This window comes from Hyla sarda, chromosome 5 (assembly GCF_029499605.1).
Source record: "Hyla sarda isolate aHylSar1 chromosome 5, aHylSar1.hap1, whole genome shotgun sequence".
NCBI classification, from domain to species: Eukaryota; Metazoa; Chordata; class Amphibia; order Anura; family Hylidae; genus Hyla; species Hyla sarda.
The window spans coordinates 243,208,008-243,226,308 of record NC_079193.1 but is presented as its reverse complement, the minus strand read 5'-3'; the positions used below and the strand labels follow the sequence as shown (position 1 = coordinate 243,226,308).

At 38.7% G+C, this 18,301-nt stretch overlaps 2 long non-coding RNA genes across 6 annotated transcripts in view; one reads left to right on the top strand and one right to left on the bottom strand.

The window, feature by feature from the left end:
• Nucleotides 1-4,644: 4,644 nt before the first annotated feature.
• LOC130272666 (uncharacterized) lies at nt 4,645-13,141 on the bottom strand. Of its 2 annotated transcripts, XR_008843674.1 has the most exons (4): nt 13,074-13,122; nt 5,989-6,080; nt 5,810-5,901; nt 4,645-4,838 (listed from the first exon to the last, which is right to left on the bottom strand). It is a non-coding gene; the product is annotated as an uncharacterized LOC130272666 (long non-coding RNA). The 2 variants fall into 2 exon arrangements; XR_008843673.1 differs by lacking the exon at nt 5,989-6,080 and having other exon boundaries at nt 13,074-13,141.
• A 34-nt stretch (nt 13,142-13,175) lies between these two features.
• LOC130272665 (uncharacterized) overlaps nt 13,176-18,301 on the top strand; it is a 160,737-nt gene continuing 155,611 nt past the window's right edge. For 3 of the 4 annotated variants that reach the window (XR_008843671.1, XR_008843669.1, XR_008843670.1), the window contains exons 1-2: nt 13,177-13,526; nt 14,224-14,295. This is a non-coding gene — a long non-coding RNA (uncharacterized LOC130272665). Of the gene's footprint in view, nt 13,527-14,223; nt 14,296-18,301 lie in introns of all 4 variants that reach the window. The other variant, XR_008843672.1, reaches the window with a different exon arrangement.

Sequence of the window (18,301 nt, the reverse complement as noted above, 5' to 3'; positions counted from 1 at the left end):
TTTTTTGTGTGGTGGATGCCTTCTACCTAATATGTGTCAGGTATCTCTCAGCAAGCCCTGCAGGGAGCTCATGAGTACAGTAAGGCTTTCAACAGAGTAAAACTACTCAACTTTTTTTAGGCAGACTTAGATGATGTAACCAATCCCAGACTGACAATATGCCCAAGAGGTCAGTGGGTCACTTTCCTTCATGACACAGGGGGCTGCAATGAGCTTTAACTCCATGGTCTCCAGCTGAATTGCACATCAAGTGTTGAAGTTGGTTAGCATTAGAGATGAGCGAACTTACAGTAAATTCGATTTGTCACAAACTTCTCGGCTTGGCAGTTGATGACTTTTCCTGCGTGAATTAGTTCAGCCTTCAGGTGCTCCGGTGGGCTGGAAAAGGTGGATACATTCCTAGGAAAGAGTCTCCTAGGACTGTATCCACCTTTTCCAGCCCACCGGAGCACCGGAAAACTGAACTAATTTATGCAGGAAAAGTAATCAACTGTGGAGCCGAGAAGTTTGTGACAAATTGAATTTACTGTAAATTCGCTCATCTCTAGTTAGCATCCTTCCGCCACATGGACTGTTAGCTCGGCCTCCCAAATAGATTCTGAACTTCCTATGACACTGTACTCTTTCTGACCTCCTTCTGAAAACTGCACTTTCTCTAGAATCACCTGCACCTCCTGTGAGGCAGTCAGGGCTGCCATCAGAAATTTTGGGGCCACTTACACGGTTCAAGGCCTGCGCCCCCCTCATGTGGCCCACCACCAGGTTTGCCCCCAGTGCCGGCCCGCTATCTTACCCATCGTCTATGAAAAAGATATTTTAAAACACAGGACAAGGAAAAGAAGAGGCCTTTAGTTGAGAGAGGAAGTAAGGAGGAAATATCACCATACATATTACCACCATACTGTTACTGAAATCAGGTATACTGAGACCAAATCAAATCCTGTATACTGACCAATATTACCAATAATATCAGTATACAGGGAGGAATATTATCAACATACATATTACCATCATACTGTTACTGACCAAATCCTGTATACTGATCAATATTACCAATAATACCAGTATACAGGGAGGAATATTATCAACATACATATTACCATCATACTGTTACTGACCAAATCCTGTATACTGATCAATATTACCAATAATACCAGTATAGGTGCAGTAATATTATCACTATACATATTACCATCATACTGCAATCCAAAGGGAAGGTCAGCAATATTGACCCCGCCCTGGGTTGTGCAAGCGACAAAGCAGCTTGCCAGGCTGGAACAGCAATATGCATCCAAAAAGCAAAATCACAGCACAACTCCAGGGATGCAGTCTTTCAAATCAGGGCTGAAATTTTATTTCACTATGCAACAAACAGTGCAATGTTTAGGTATACAATGCCTTTATCAATGCTTGATAAAGGCATTGTATGCTGAAACATCACACTGTTTGTTACATGGTGAATGTATATTACCATCATACTGTTACTGACCAAATCCTGTTTACTGAGACCAATTTTACCAATAATAATACCAGTATAAAAGTGAAAATAATACCATTATACCATGACCACTACGATTACCACCACATAGTGATTGAAATAAAACCACTGAACATAGACCAATATCCCCCATACAAAGCCCACATAATAATGACCCGGGCTCTAGACAAGCTCTGCAGACCATATAAGTGATTACAGTGCAGTTACATCTGCTGACTCACAGGAGGTGTCTTCTTGGAGTTGTTCTCTTTCCTTTACTTCTCTGTTTTGCTCAGACCATCATGAAGTCTTCCTCCAACCGTGACTCGACTCCACAGAATCTGCCAGACAACAAAGGCTCCGCATTTTTTCAGCACATTTCCCACATTTTCACTACCCTAAGTGCCCAAATAATTAATTAATGAATAGTATAAGGAAGCAGTTAAGTGTGTTGGGGGAAAGAGTAGGGGGATAGGGTGGTGGTGGTTAAGTTATTTCCCCTCCCCTATTAAGTAGTAGCCCCAATCGGTAGGTAGGAAATCCCCCTATAAGTTAGAACCCTATCCCCTCCACAGTAGGTCGATAATGCCCCTAGAAGTTAATTCCCCCAGTAATGCTCCCAGGTAGGTAATGCCCTTAGTAGGTAGTACCATAAGTTGCTAGTGCCCCCAGTAGTTAGTGTCTCCAGTAAATAGTGCCCCCAGGTAGGTCATGCCTCCAATAGGTAGTTACCCCAGGTAAGCAATCCCTCAGTAGATAGTAGCCTGAAGCAGCAGCCCCTGGACACGGGGGTAGGGGTGTTAGGTGGGAGACCTGGGGTAAGGGGCTGGCAGCGAGATAGATATGAGAAAAAGGTAGATCGATAGATAGATAGATATGAGATAGATGAAAGATAGATAGATATGAGATAGATAGATATGAAATAGATAGATAGATATGAGATAGATAGATAGATAGATAGATATACTAGTAGGGAAGCAGCACAATCCAAAAGTGAAGCAAAGCAGTAGTGCACGCAGATATAGGCCTGGGTCAGGGGTCCATGCAGTATACAGAAAAATTTCATGAATCCGCAGCACATATTTCTCCCAAAAAAAGGTGGTAGTTTATTCCATCATAAAACAAATGTTCCAGCACTGTTTCAGCCAGCTCACCTGGCCTTTCTCAAGCTCAGTACAAACAGTATCAAACAACATTTAAATAAGGATACCACTTAGGTATCAGTAGTGTAATTAAAGGGTTATTCAGGAATAAACTTTTTATTATATATCAACTGGCTCCAGAAAGTGAAACATATTTTTTTAATTACTTCTATTAAAAAATCTTAATCCTTTGAGTACTTGAGTACTATAAGCATCTGAAGTTGAGTTGTTCTTTTCTGTCTACATGCTCTCTGATGAAACCTGTCTCGGGAACTGTCCAGAGTAGAAGCAAATCCCCATAACAAACCTCTTATACTGTGCAGTTCCCGAGATAAGCAGAGATGTTAGCAGAGAGCACTGTTGGCCGTACAGAAAACAACAACTCAACTTCAGCAGCTGATAATTATTGCAAGGATTAAGATTATTTTTATAGAAGTAATTTACAAATCTGTTTAACTTTCTGGAGCCAGTTGATATAAAAAATTAAGTTTTTCCTGGAATACCCCTTTAACAAATTAATTTAGTGTAAACATGATACATAAAAAACATCAAAAACATATCCAGTGAAATGCAATCATCACAAAACAATCCATGTGTTCATAGGAATACATAGTTACATAGCCAATTAGTTTATAATGAATACAGTGCTCACATATCACCCCACCTTAATAGGATCCTGATTAATAAATAAATTGCATCCTTGTGCACTAATGCCATACAGTGGTTCTTGGACATCACAGTCACCCAGACCTCCATGTGCTATTCGTTTGAAAACAGAGTGAATGTGCATGCAAACCGCTCGTTACTGAAAACTAGTGTGCATATTAAATGCGCTTGCACGTCGCATGTCAATCACAATGCGCACGCGCAACCAGAACATCAGATCCGGCCGAGAGTATGGGTGAATACTGAGCGTGGTTGTAGTTGTAGCAATCACTAACGTCACTCATGCGCACGCACACAGAAAGCCAAAACTTCGCTCAGCCATCTTGACAAAGGGCAAAGCTGCCCATATTAGAAAAATAACTAAAGAAAAATATAAAGTAACAAATAACACATACGTGCACAAAAGAGATGATGAAAAAGAAGAAATAGAATAAGAAAAATAAAGAAAAAATAAAGAATAAATAAATGAATAAAATAAATGAACACAAGAAAAAATGAAATGAAAACAAAAAAAAATTATAGCTATTTCAAAAAGGACATATAAGTCCTGTATTCACACCACCTTTGTTTGTTAATAATCAGTATATAGTTGAGAAGGTGAGTATGTAAGATCGCCACTCGGCACATACTGGGCCTCATTAACTAAGAGTGTCTGGTTTTTACTGGTGGGAAAAGTTGTTTCAGACTTGCAGGATTCCTCCCTATTTACTATTGGGAAAAGTCAGGAACATTTGCTGACCTGCTTTTTCTAGGTGGATATTTCCAGCCATTTATCCAAAGGATTTTTTGTGAATTCAATAGTAAATCGATCGAGTTGTGGAACCACGCCACTTTTTGGGCCAACCACGCCCTCTTTGTGACAGACCATGCCAATTTTTGGCTTTTCACAGTGCAGTGTCGGATTTGTCAGATTTTCCAGGCGCACACTGTCGCACACTGGCGCAGACTGGTGCAGACATGTCTCAGAGACTCTTGGCCATAATAACCAGGCAACAACTGATTGGTTTCAGCTTAGTAAATGAGGCCCACTGTGTCAGAGTCCGATCTTCCTGGTCGTACTCCAGTCCATGTCCCCATCAAATAGATGGGACCAATGTCTGGAATGCAGACATACTCCCCTCAATTTGGACCCTCACGGTCCATGTTACTCAAGGTGGGTTTTCTTACATAATATATGCACATCTTTGTGCACTCACCAATGAAATAAAAAAAATTATAATAAATGACAAACAAAAAATTTAACAAAGAAAATTTTAATAAATAAAACAATAAAATAAAAGATAAAAAGTAAAAAAAAAATAACAAATATAAAATTAAAAGTAATAATACAAAATAAAAATTAATATAATGAGTGAAAAAAGTAAATAAAGGTAGTGATGAAAAAATAACCTATGAGTGTTGCCATCGACAACCACTTATCAAGTCACGCTCAGTAAATCACCCCCCCATCCATGAAAAAGCAGAAAAAACTAAAACTAAAATAAAATATTTATTAAACTAAACACATAGAGAATTTCATAGTCCGGTGAGTGTAGTTCAATCTAAAGATGTTACTGTAAGAAAAGAAAAAGAAAACGAAAAATTATTATTATTGTATATCATATACCATGATAATTAAGTCCAATTACAATTTTGTACTGAAAACACTGATGTAAAGGTTACACATAATAGGGCTGCACCAAGGGATCCTTATCTCCCCATCACGCTTGTTGAAACTTTAAAGGGGTCATCCAGGAAAAAACTTTTTTTTATATATCAACTGGCTCCAGAAAGTTAAACAGATTTGTAAATTACTATTACTATTAAAAAATATTCATTTCAGTACTTTTTAGTTGCTGAAGTTGAGCTGTTTTTTTCTGTCTAAGTGCTCTCTGATGACTTGTGTCTCGGGAACTGTCCAGAGTAGAAGCAAATCCCCATAACAAACCTATTCTACTCTGTGCAGTTCCTGAGACAAGCAGAGATGTCAGCAGAGAGCACTATGGCCAGACAGAAAAGAACAAGTCAACTTCAGCAGCTGATAATTATTGGAAGGATTAGGATTTTTCAATAAATGTAATTTACAAATCTGTTTAACGTTCTGGAGCTATTTGATATATATAAAAAAATGTATTTTCCTGGAATACCCCTTTAAACTCCACATTAAGCACATTGGGTTTCAAAGAATCGAGAGTAAAAATCCACTTCAGTTCACATCTTTTCAGTAGACCCTGTCGGCCGCCCCGTTTCAATGGGGGAACATTATCAATAATCATGAAATTGAGGTCACTCTCACTATACCCATGATCAACAGTTTTCTTTTTCCTGATGGAATATCTGTGTTGATTAAGTCTTGTTCTCATGTCCCATGTGGTCTTCGCCACATAGAGGAGACCACATGGGCACCAGAGAACATAGATCACATAAGAAGAGGTACAAGTGAGATAGTATCTTATTGGGTTACTGGTTTGTGTTACTGGATGAACAAAATTATCTCCCTTTTTCATGTATTTACAATTGACGCATGACCAAAATGGATAACTACCTTTCTTCTGTATAGTGATGTAGCTCTGTGTCTGGACAGTTTTCAGTGAGATGTCCGCAGTCAATAATTTGTCCTTCAAACTAACAGCTCTCCTGTAAGACATTAAAGGTGAGGATATAAATACTGGAATGTTTTCATAACCACTTAACAGATGCCACCTAACAGATGCCAGTACTTACGTATGACCCTCCCAATATCAAGGGATATTGTACCACAAGCCACACCAGAGAGGTTGCGAGGAGATCAGGGAGGTAAACAAGTGTCTCAGAAGCTGGTGTAGGAAGGAGAGGTTTGGGTTTATGCAGAACTGGGCCAACTTCGCTGTCGGTTACCGCCTCTACCGTAGGGACGGGCTGCACCTCAATGGAGGGGAGGGGAGCTGTGCTTGGGGAGAACATGGCTAGAAGGGTGGAGGAGTATTTAAACTAGGGACTGGGGGGAGGGAACCTACAACATAGAGGGGAAATATAGTGTAGATAGAGAGGGGTGACTTATTAATGTACCTGGGGGTGGAGTGGAGGGAGGGGTTAGAATAGTTAATTGGGTTAGGCTTCATAGGAAGAAAAAACATACACCATTGAATTGCATGATGACTAATACCAGAAGTCTGTCCAATAAAACAGGGGATCTGGAGTGGTTGATGTCTGAAGAAAATTATGACATAGTGGGTATAACAGAGACTTGGTTGGATGATAGCTGTGACTGGGTGGTCAACATACAGGGTTATAGTCTATTCAGGAATGATCGGACAAAACGGATAGGGGGAGGAGTTTGTCTGTATGTGAAATCGAGTCTGAAGGCCACACTGCGGGAGGATATTTGGGAGGGAAACAATAATGTGGAGTCATTATGAGTAGAAATATATGGAGATAAAAATAAAAAAAATCCTGATAGGAGTTTGCTATAAGCCACCAAACAATGGAAGAGACAGAAGATCAATTACAGAGGCAAATAAACAAGGCAGCAAGTCAAAATGTCGTGATAATAACGGGGGACTTTAACTATCCTGATATAAATTGGGAGACTGAGACCTGGAAACAGGCTTCCTACTATAGCTAAAGACAATTATCTGTCCCAAATGGTGCAGGACCCGACCAAATGTACAAGTAGAAGGAAACCTAGGAAATAGTGATCATTATATAATACATTATAACTTGTTCTTCAATAAGGGAGGGGCCACAAAACAATCTCTCGAGGGGCCACAAAAACAATGAACTTTAGGAAGGCAAAGTTCGATCAACTCAGAGAAGCCCATAACAATATAAAATGGGAAAATGTCATAAAAAGAACAATACTGACACTAAATGGGAGACTTAATGGGAGAAAATATCTTAAATTCTCACTATAAGATTAATATATCTTATGGGAATAAAAGGGTCAGAAATAAAAGAAAACCAATATGGAATGAACAAAAATGTTAAGGGGGCAATAAATGATAAAAAAAATTAAGCATTTAATCTACTAAAACAGGACAGCAGCGAGGAAGCATTAAAAAGCTATAGAGAATAATGAAAAATATGTGAAAAACAGATAAAAAACACAAAAATAGAGACAGAAAGACTCATTGCCAAAGAGAGTAAATCTAACCCCAAAATGTTCTTTAACTATATAAATAGCAAAAAGATAAAAAATGAAAATGTAGGCCCTTTAAAAAATGATGACGAAGAAATTATAAACGAGGATCAGGAAAAAGCATATATATTGAACAAATTCTTCTCCACTGTGTTCACTGAGGAAAATGAAATGCCAGGTGAAATACAGCGAGATAAGGTAAACCCCCAGTGCAGATCACCTGTCTAACCAAGGAAGAAGTACAGTGCCGCCTACAAAAAATCCAAATCACCAGGTCCAGATGGCATTCACCACCATGTTCTAAAGGAATTAAGTAATGTGATAGACAGACCCCTATTTTTAACATTCAGGGAATCTATAGTAACAGGGACTGTTCCTTAGGACTGGCGCATGGCAAATGTGGTACCAATATTTAAAAAGGGATCAAAAGGTGACCCCGGGAATTATAGACCTGTTAGTTTATCCTCCATTGTATGTAAATGAGGGTTTTCTAAAGGATGCAGTTCTGGAGTATCTTAATAAAAATAAATGTATGACCCCATATCAGCATGGCTTTATGAGGGATCGATCCTTTCAAACTAACCTGACCGGCTTTTATGAGGAGGTGAGCTCCACACTGGACACGGGGGAATCGCTGGATGTTATATATCTGGATTTTTCCAAAGCATTTGATACGGGGTACCATAAAAGGTGGGTGCATAGAATGAGAAGGATGGGGCTGGGGGAGAATGTGTGCAAGTGGGTAAGTAACTGGCTCAATGATAGGAAACAGAGGGTGGATATTAATTGTACTTATTCTGATTGGGTGACTGTTACTAGTGGGGTACCACAGGGGTCCGTCTTGGGTCCTGTTCTATTTAATATATTTATTAATGACCTTGTAGAGGGGTTGAATAGTAAAGTAGCAATCTTTGCAGATGATACTAAACTCTGTAAAGTGGTAAACACTATAGAGGACAGTGCACTGTTACAAATGAATCTGGATAGTTGGAGGTTTGGAATGGGAAGTGTCAGATGAGGTTCAACACTGATAACTGTAAGGTAATGCACATGGGGAAGAAAAATCCAGGATGGGATTATGTATTAAATGGAAGCACACTTGGGACAACTGACATGGAAAAGGACTTATGAGTCTTAGTTAATAGTAAATTTAGCTGTAGTGGCCAGTGTCAGGCAGCTGCTGCCAAGGCAAATAAAATCATGGGGTGCATCAATAGGGGCATAGATGCCCACGACAAGGAAATAATTCTACCGCTGTACAAATCACTGGTCAGACCACACATAGAATACTGTGTACAGTACTGGGCACCAGTGTACAAGAAAGATATAGTGGAGCTGGAGAGGGTTCAAAGACGGGCAACCAGGGTAATGCGGGGAATGGGAGGACTACAGTACCCAGAAAGATTAGCAGAATTGGGGTTATTTAGTTTAGAAAAAAGAAGGCTTAGGGGCGACCTAATAACTATGTATAAATATATCAGGGGACCGTACAGAGATCTCTCCCATGATCTATTTATACCCAGGACTGTATCTATAACAAGGGGGCATCCTCTACATTTAGAGGAAAGAAGGTTTCTACACCAGCACAGACGGGGGTTCTTTACTGTAAGAGCAGCGAGACTGTGTAATTCTCTGCCTGAGGAGGTGGTCATGGTGAACTCTTTAAAAGAGTTCAAAAGGGGTCTGGGTGCATTTTTGGGGAATAATTACATTACAGGTTATGAATACTAGATTTATAGGGACAGAACGTTGATCCAGGGATTTATTCTGACTGCCATATTTGAGTCAGGAAGGAATTTTTACCTCTAGTATGAGGGTTTTTTGCCTTCCTCTGGATCAACTCAGTAGGGACTCATTAGGGTTATAGGTTGAACTTGATGGACTCTGGTCTTTTTTCAACCTTATGAACTACCGTTGCTAGGTGCCAGGACCGACCTGATATGATGCGTTATATCGCGGGAGTGGGCGCAGGGCATAATGGTACACCCTGTGTCCTTAACAGATTAAATCACATTGATTTATTTCAATGTTTTTTTTTTTGTGTGTGTTTTTTTTTTTGGCTTAAAAAAGGTTCCTTTTCCTAGTCTATGATACGGTATTTTTGACATCTGAAACTCATTGGTTTGCCAACATTATTTGCAGCATGTTCAAATGTAATGCTTTTGTTGATGCTGATGAAAGCGCATTTTTAACACAAGCTCAAAATGCTGGACCATTTTTTCAAGAAGCAACTATGTTCAGTCCAAGCTTTTGAGATCAACAAAATAAATATGTAAGTGGGGAAAATGGACCACTGCCAGTATGCTGCAGTATAGGCAGGCATAACCTGGTGATTGCACTGCTGGTGCTGGCAATGATAAGACAAATTAAGCCCCCTCCATGTCAATTATGTATGAATATAATGAATAAACATGATGTTTATTAGGCAGACAACTCCCTAAATGTACAACATTCATACACTCTGACTGTATAATCCCGCCCATTACCGTATATTCACTATCACTATTAAAATTAAGTTCATGTTCATCTCACAAACTTTAAAGGAAAACTGTTACATATTTTCTCCTGCACTATCCACAGGTATTGGTGGATAGTGCGGGAGACGCTGATTAAAACGAGCCCTACCTTGGTCTGATCCGCGCCGCCGTTCGCCCGCAATTGTAGTTTTAATATCTGTGCATATCCTGCTCTAACTGGCAAAGGCCGGGCTTCTGCGGGCTAACGGACACTGACGTCAGCGCCGCTCATGAATATTCATCCCTCCCTCTGGTTAGGAACGGCGAAGAGAGGGAGAACAGGAGGGATGAATATTCATGAGCGGCACTGATGTCAGTGTCCGTTAGCCCGCAGAAGCCCCGCCTTTGCCAGTTACAGCAGGATATACACATAGATTAAAACTACAATTGCGGGCAAATGGCAGCACGGATCAGACCAAGGTAGGGCTCGTTTTAATCAGCGTCTCCTGCACTATCCACCAATACCTGTGGATAGTGTGGGAGAAAATATGTGACAGTTTTCCTTTAAACCCCCACATCACAGGTCCTCTTTAAAGATTATTTCTGCATATCTCACCCTTTTTTGAGAACCACAAGTTAAATTCATAAGGAATCATAGTATTATACATACACATTTTATTGTTTTTAACTTGTTTTATTGACACTTAAATTGTTCACATTAAAAACAATACATCAGGAGACAACAAATAAAAACCTCCGCCTTAACTCCTAGATGATGCATGGCCTACATGTATGTCCTTGCCATCTGGGACTTAATGCAGTAAGACTTAAATGTAAACCCTGGAGCATTAAATGACTATGACGCGAATAAGGGGACTGTGCTTGCTTCAGAGAGGTGAGTGTCAGCTACTATCAGTAGCCGGACATTCACCACTAATGATGGGGAGACGATATTGGTGTCTTATCGGTACCAATTTTGGCATCTAAAGGCATAAATGACTATTGCAGGTTAGGTCGGGGCTCATCGGACCCCATGATGTTATTGCGGGTGTACGATGAACTTAAATGCAGAGGAAAGTTCCCCCTACCTGACTCCAGCTGTCCGCCCTACTATCCTATAATACAGCCTGGCTTAGTCAGTCTGTATCAATGGAGTGCCAAACACATTCTTGTGTGTCAGAGCTGTTCTGGCAGGACAAAGGGCAGGGGTCAAGTCCTGGGGAAAAAAGTGCAGGAACTCACCCAAGATTTCCACTCAAGGGCTGGCCCTGCAGAACTCCTGTGAATGGAAACAGTGTTCATGCTCTGGACAAAGTGCAGGAACTCAGTTCCCTTGTGTTCCTGCAGGACTTGAGCCCTGACAAAGGGGTTTTAAACATTATAAGCTAGGTTTTAATGTTTTGGCTGATGTAAATTTTGTGCGTCAGGTCATGGTTAAAATATCTTAAGGACAGGGATAATAGAATAAAATAGAACACAAAATATTTCTTCTTCCTAGCCAAGTGAACTCTCTATCTCACTAACTCAAGTGAACTTCATCATGACTGATGAATTGCCAAACTAGGCAATCCATTAAATGACAGAGGATAATCACATTAATTTGCATAGTGCAATTATTCTCTAATTCAGACCTTCCTTTATGTCAGGCCCAAGAAAACCTATTGTCAACAGTGTTGTATAAGCCGTATTATAGATGTACAGTAGGAACAAAGAAAGGAAATGTTTGCGTCGAGTCAGTCATGCTGTCTAGTGCTCTACATGTCTATAAATAGTGTTAAAGTTTGAAATTATGTTTGCAATACCTATCAAAAGCTTTGCTTCTATTTGGCCTCCTTCACAGAAGTTTTTAACTTATTTTGTCTTGTACTGAATGCCATGCAAGAGTTTTGTATGTAATGCATTTAATAATGCTCTACTGATTTTAAAATAACATCTGGACACATTAAAAGGGTATTACGGTTTTAAACATCTTATCCCCTATCCAAAGGATAGGGGATAAGATGTATGATTGCAGGGTCCCGCCACTGGGGACCCCCGCAATCTCGGTGCAGCCCCCGGCATTCTGTGCCTTGCACATGGGGATGGGACATCACTGTCACGCCCCTCATGACATCATGGCACAGCCCTTCATTCATGTCTATGGGAGGGGGCATGAATGGAGGCAAAAATAGTTAGATCCTTCTGATTAAACATTTAAGAACCCTGAGAGTCCAAGCAGTGTTAATCTTACCAGCAGTTTCATGGGGGAAAATACATATACATCAAGCATGTTGCTAAAAACATATCTTCACCCTGTTTTTTTTTTTTACTTGTAGGTGCCCTTCTCTTTAAATACCATACTTCCCTTATGTGCATCACATAATATGAAGGAATTCTCTGCTCTTCAAGCTGATAGGACTGGTGGAAATTTTAATAGACACCTGAGTGCTACGTAAGGTGCCCAGAACTTCACTTTATTCTGTCCTACCTGCAGTAGGACCAGTGGTGAACAGACTGAGTAATATTTGCAGGTCTTACTGCCCTCTACCATGATTTATACAAGACTAGCTGAGAACCCGGCGTTGCCCAGTTTTTCCTTCCTAATCCTTGTTGGGGAGGAAAATAAACAAAGGAGGAAGCTTTTGACTTCATATCCCATCCTCATATATTGTTGTTATATCCCGTCATCATATCCCGACCTCCTATCCCGTCCTCCTATCCCGTCCTCCTATCCCGTCCTCCTATCCTATGCAGGTTGGTTTCCCGTTAAACAGGTCACAGCAATGAGGTTGGTTCTGCTATTCTTCTCTGCTTGCAGGTCTTTCTTTAGGTTATTTACAATAAATATTTTGAAGTATATATTTATTAAACCTCATCAGTATATAACATTATAGTTTTAACCTAGAGGTAAGCAAAAAATAAAAGAAAAGCCAATTTTTCTAATGTCTGATGGAAAGAACCTTTCCTGACTCCAAATCTGGCAATCAGAAAAAATCATTATATCAATAACTCTTGTCAAGAATCTAGTGAATATAACATAATATTTTTACTCTCAATTAATATATCTTTCTGGGTACTGTAGTCCTCCCATTCCCCATATTACTCTGGTTGCTCATCTTTGAGCCCTCTCCAGCTCAACTTTATCTTTCTTGTTCACTGGTGCCCAGTACTGTACACAGTATTCCATGTGTGGTCTCAGAGCAGGAACACCTTCACTACTTGAACTCTGTTCGGGTGATTGGAGTTCCCCAGGGTACCTGTCTCTTTTATAGGTCTGAGTCCTATTGAAGTTCTGATATAAAAATGTATTTCTTGTGTTTTATTTGTGTTATTAGCATACTGTCACTTTAACTGCTGTGCAAGGGTTAACTGTTTTCAACTGAAAGAACTGGTGAATAGCCACATGTCTCCTGCAGCCAATCCAGGAAGTCATCCTTGTTGCCACCCTATCCCTCTGTGATAGAAAATAATTCCTAAGTCAGTTAGTCTGGCCTCCAGACAGGGAAGAAGTGGGAGCTCCTATTTATTTCCACACCCTGTTCTCATATCTTAAATGAGGATAGGACCCAAATAACACCATTGTTGAACCAGACTTTGCCAAAGTCCTCTCTGTTGGATTCCGCTGTCGAGAAACAAATAACAAAGCTGATGGCCCTTGAGCTTTTGAATGAATACGCTGCGTATGTGCAATGTGTAAACCTACCTTAAAGGTGTGAAATATATGGTGAAAATCCACAAACACAAATAACATTTTGAAATCCTCATGACAGGTCCATTTTTTTAAGTAAAAAAAAAATTGATTCGTATGATCTCATTCATGTGCCTGGTACGGAAATTTGCTGTTAATTTTACCTGCACAAATCTGCAGGTATACTCAGCAATGAAACCTTTACATGTGAAAGAAACCTAAACCAGCTTAAATTATTTAACTGAGGTGAAAACATTTTATTCTATAATGCGTGAATAGTTATTAAAATAAGACTTTCAGATTTGAGCCTTTACATCGGATTTCAAAATTCTGTATTAAAAAACATTAATTAATATATTTAAATTTTTTTAAGATTCATGATCAACCACAATCACAGCAGGTTGTCAACCGAATAATAAATCATTGCTATGACTTTTATTTTATAACTATAATAAAATAGTTTCTAAAATGTAAGTATCCCAAAGAGAAATGTGAAATGCTCAAATACTTAAATCTTACTATTGTTCAAATGAATCATGATTTACAGACTATCATTTTGTAATAAAACCTGACAAGCCCATTCATTTACAGAACTATTCTGAGATGTTGAAATGGGAAACAGACTGGGGTTATATCTTGTAAAGTAAATGTTTGCCGTTCAGCAGCTATTTTACATTCTTTGATACTTTGAAGGTTTAGCATTGGTTTCTCTTCCTTAGGAAAAGAACTAGAAGCCTTTAAAGAAGCAACAGATGGCCTCAAGATGGGACAACACGTAGAGGGACAACAGGGTAACCAACCTTTGGTGAATAGGGTGTACAGTATGTGGTACATGCTATTAACAATGAAACATTTAAAGTAACAGAAAACTTAACTGATACAAAATGTATTGCCATTGGGGGGGAAGGAAGGTTATATATAGGCCCATTGCACTTCTAATCTCCAATTCCCTTTAGTGAGACACAATGTAGTGATCTGTTCAAGCAACAGGCGGTGACATAAAACATGAAGGTGACAAAACATGTACCTGTACGCCTTGCACCCGCTCCTGTGATATTACGCGAGGTCAACTGCTGACCTCGCATCATATGGGGCCAGTGATGTCTGGTATTAACCCCTTTGATTGCCGAGTCTAAAATGTAAAATCCCGGCAGCTCAGTCCTGATCAGCTGTGCGGACACGAGGAGGGTCCCTACCTTCCTCCTCGGCATCTGATCGCCATTTGATTGCACCATGCCTGAGATCCAGGCTGGAGCAATCGAGTGCCGAAAACACTGATCAATGCAATGCTATGATGCCTGGAATCAATGTAATGCATGTTATAGTTCCCTATGGGGAAAAAATTTAAGAAAAAAGTCAATGAATGTGATTTAACCCCTTCCCTAATAAAAGTTTGAATCAGCCTCCTTTTCCCATAAAAAAAAACTATATAAATAAATATAAGCATATGTGGTCGCCGCGTGCGTAAATTTCCGAACTATAAAAATATATTATTACTTAAACCGCACGGTCAATGGTGTACACATAAAGAAAATTCTTAAGTCCAAAATAGGGTATTTTTGGTCACTTTTTATCCTATAAAAAAAATGAATAAAAGGCAATCAAAGAGTCCCATCAAAACAAAAATGGTACCGATAAAAACTTCAGATCACGTGCAAAAAAATGAGCCTTTATACATCATTGTATGCGGAAAAATAAAAAAGTTATAGGGGTCAGAAAAGGACATTTTTAAACGTATTAATTTCTGTGCATGATGTTATGATTTTTTCCAGAAGCAAGACAAAATCAAACCTATATAAGTAGGGCATCATTATAATCGTATGGACCTACAGAATAAAAATAAGATGTAAAGTTTACTAAAAAATGCATTGCGTAGAAACGAAAGCCCCCAAAATAAAATAAAAAAAATGGCATTTAAAAAAAAATTGTCCTACAAATGTCTTTCTTTTTGCCGTAGATTTTTTGGTAAAATGACTGAAGTCATTACAAAGTAGAATTGCTGGAGCAAAAAACAAGCCACCATATGGGTCTGTAGGTGGAAAATTGAAAGGGTTATGATTTTTAAAAGGTAAGGCGGAGAAAAAGAAAGTGTAAAAACTGAAAAACACTCCGTCCTTAAGGGGTTAAACTTTATCTTTCTCATCCAAAAAAATCCCCTTTCCAAATCTAACAAACCCCCCTGCTTTACTATTATTGTAGTTTATGTTTTCCCTATTTTGATTTTACCCACCTGGGTTTTTTCACCAGAATAACTAATTTGGCATAAGTCTTGGAAAAATAAAGTGCACCAAATAAAAAGTGACGCATTGTGCTCCAATGAGGTTTAAACAAACCATTAACAGAAAAATTATAATAGAAAAACCCGCAGTAATTTTCCCAACCTGCCCAATTTTGTTGGATTTTTCTGACCATTTAGTTCTGTGAAACAAAATGAAATTTTTGTGAATGTTTAATTCATAAATCTGTAGGTTTTTGAGAACAAATTTGGACATGTCCACTTTATCAGGTTAAAAATGCAATTTGTACCACTAAAACTACAAAAAGAGTTTTTACTAGCCAGTTACTAAAAATTAGTAAATCTTTATTGAAACAAATTAAAAATGCAATTTGTAGGGTTGTTTGGGTTTTTTCATGAAAAGTGTTGCAATTTGCTTAACTTTTGTTAAAAAGCAAACACTATATGCCATGATTGGAATAGTACATCTGGACCATTGTTTTTTTTTACTTATTCACAGTTTATCACTAGTGTTGCTCGCGAATATTCGCAATTCGAATATTATTCGCGAATATCGCATATTCGCGAATTCGCGAATTTCGCGAATATAGCGCTATATATTCGTAATTACGAATATTGTTTTTTTTTTTTATTTATTTATTTTTTTCTTCACAGTACACATCACAGTGATCACCCCTCTCTGCTTCCAGCTTGTGTGGTGTAAAGAAGGCTGTAATACTACTATGTGAGACTGGCGTGCGCAAATTCGCATATGCGAAAATTAGCATATGCTAATTTTCGCATATGCGAATTTTCACGCGTGTTAATTTTGTATATGCCAATATTCACTTATGTTAGTTTTCGCATTCGCGAATTTCCGCATATGCGAAAATAAAACGAGGACATAACGAATATGCGAATATTCGCGAATATATGACGAATATTCGTCCATATATTCGCGAATAATCGCGAATTCGAATATGGCCTATGCCGCTCAACACTATTTATCACCTAGTTCAAGGACATATCTGTCCAACTAAGCAGAAAATAGGAAGGAATCTATCACAATTGGGGAAATTTACCAAAACCTGTGCAGAGGAAATCTGACCAGTTGCCCACAGCAACCAATCAGATTGCTTGTTTTAATTTTCAGAGGCCTTTTCAAAATTTGACTAAGCAATCTGATTGGTTGCTATGGGCAATCTCCCCAAATTTCTTTTTTCTTCATAGAGGGTGCTCCCTGTGCTGTTTCCTCACAGGTCCATATAGGATTTCTGTTTCGGAGAATCAATTCATAAGATGAAGATTTGATTATCTACAGTTATGTTAAAGGCACAGACTAGAGCTATTGCAAATTCTAGAAAGGTTTTATGTCTCACCATCAAAACAACCTACCTTCTTCTGAGGGAAGCAGTATATTTGCTCATTAGCTTGACCAAAAAGTAAAAGAAACGTGAAAATATAATTAAGTGGTTATTAAGGAGGCAGAAAGTAGGTTCAGTGACTTTTTATTATAAATGATGTCACCAATCAGTATATTACTGTGGGGTATTTACTGAACTGTGCTGTTTAAAGGTAAACTGACAGCAGGGTCACCTGCACTAGCCTAAAAATACAGGTAGATAGTGCAGGAGATCCTGTTTATAATGCTTTTTACTGGGTGAAAATCAGTGCAGCTGTTCAGGAGATATTCATCTTGTTACAAATATAATATTTGTTTCTATGAGCAGCTGTAGGCGGCTGCTGCTGTAGGCGGTATGCTTTCGCCTGCCCACTCTGGCGATAACTTTGCCCCCTTCTTCTAATAACACCACCCCCTTTAAGGACATGCTGAGGAAGAGGGGATAAATATTTATGGTGGGGAAGAGTTATCAACCTAAGGGGTGGAGTTATCGCCAAAGCAGATGGAAGAAAGCATTGCTCAGACTGCTGCAGTGGCCGAAATTGAACTTAAGAAGAAAATACCACTGCATACTTGCAACAAGATTAATATATCCTAAATAGCTGCATTCATTTTCACCCGGTAAGAAGTGTTTTAAACAGAGCAACCACCTCCCAGTGCAGTTAAGAAGAAAATACCATATTAGCAACAAAATTAATATCTCCTGATTTTCACCTAGAAAGAAGCCATAGAAACCATGATGTTAGATTCTTTTTAAAATAGGTAATCGGTCCAGAAACATATTCTAATGCAGGAATAAAATAATAGGAATGTCTGATACTGTTGTTTAACCTCATGTAGCCAATGCTGCAATTGAAACTTAAAGGGGTACTCCAGTGGAAAACATTTTTTTTTAAATCAACTGGTGCCAGAAAGTTAAACAGATTTGTAAATGAGTAATAAGAATGGGATATTAGTCCTCAGCTCAATATCAAAAATATTAAATGGTGGATGTCTGGTATCAATAATAGAGGAAAAAATTGATATATAAAAATTAGTATTAAATATGTATTAAATAGTGCATTCCCGCAGGGCCCTACGGTGGCGAACAGGTGGTTAAAAGATACAATAAAATATAAAAATGCAGTAAGTTGTTACACTACAGAGCGAACATATATGGTACTAATAACACTCTTAATAA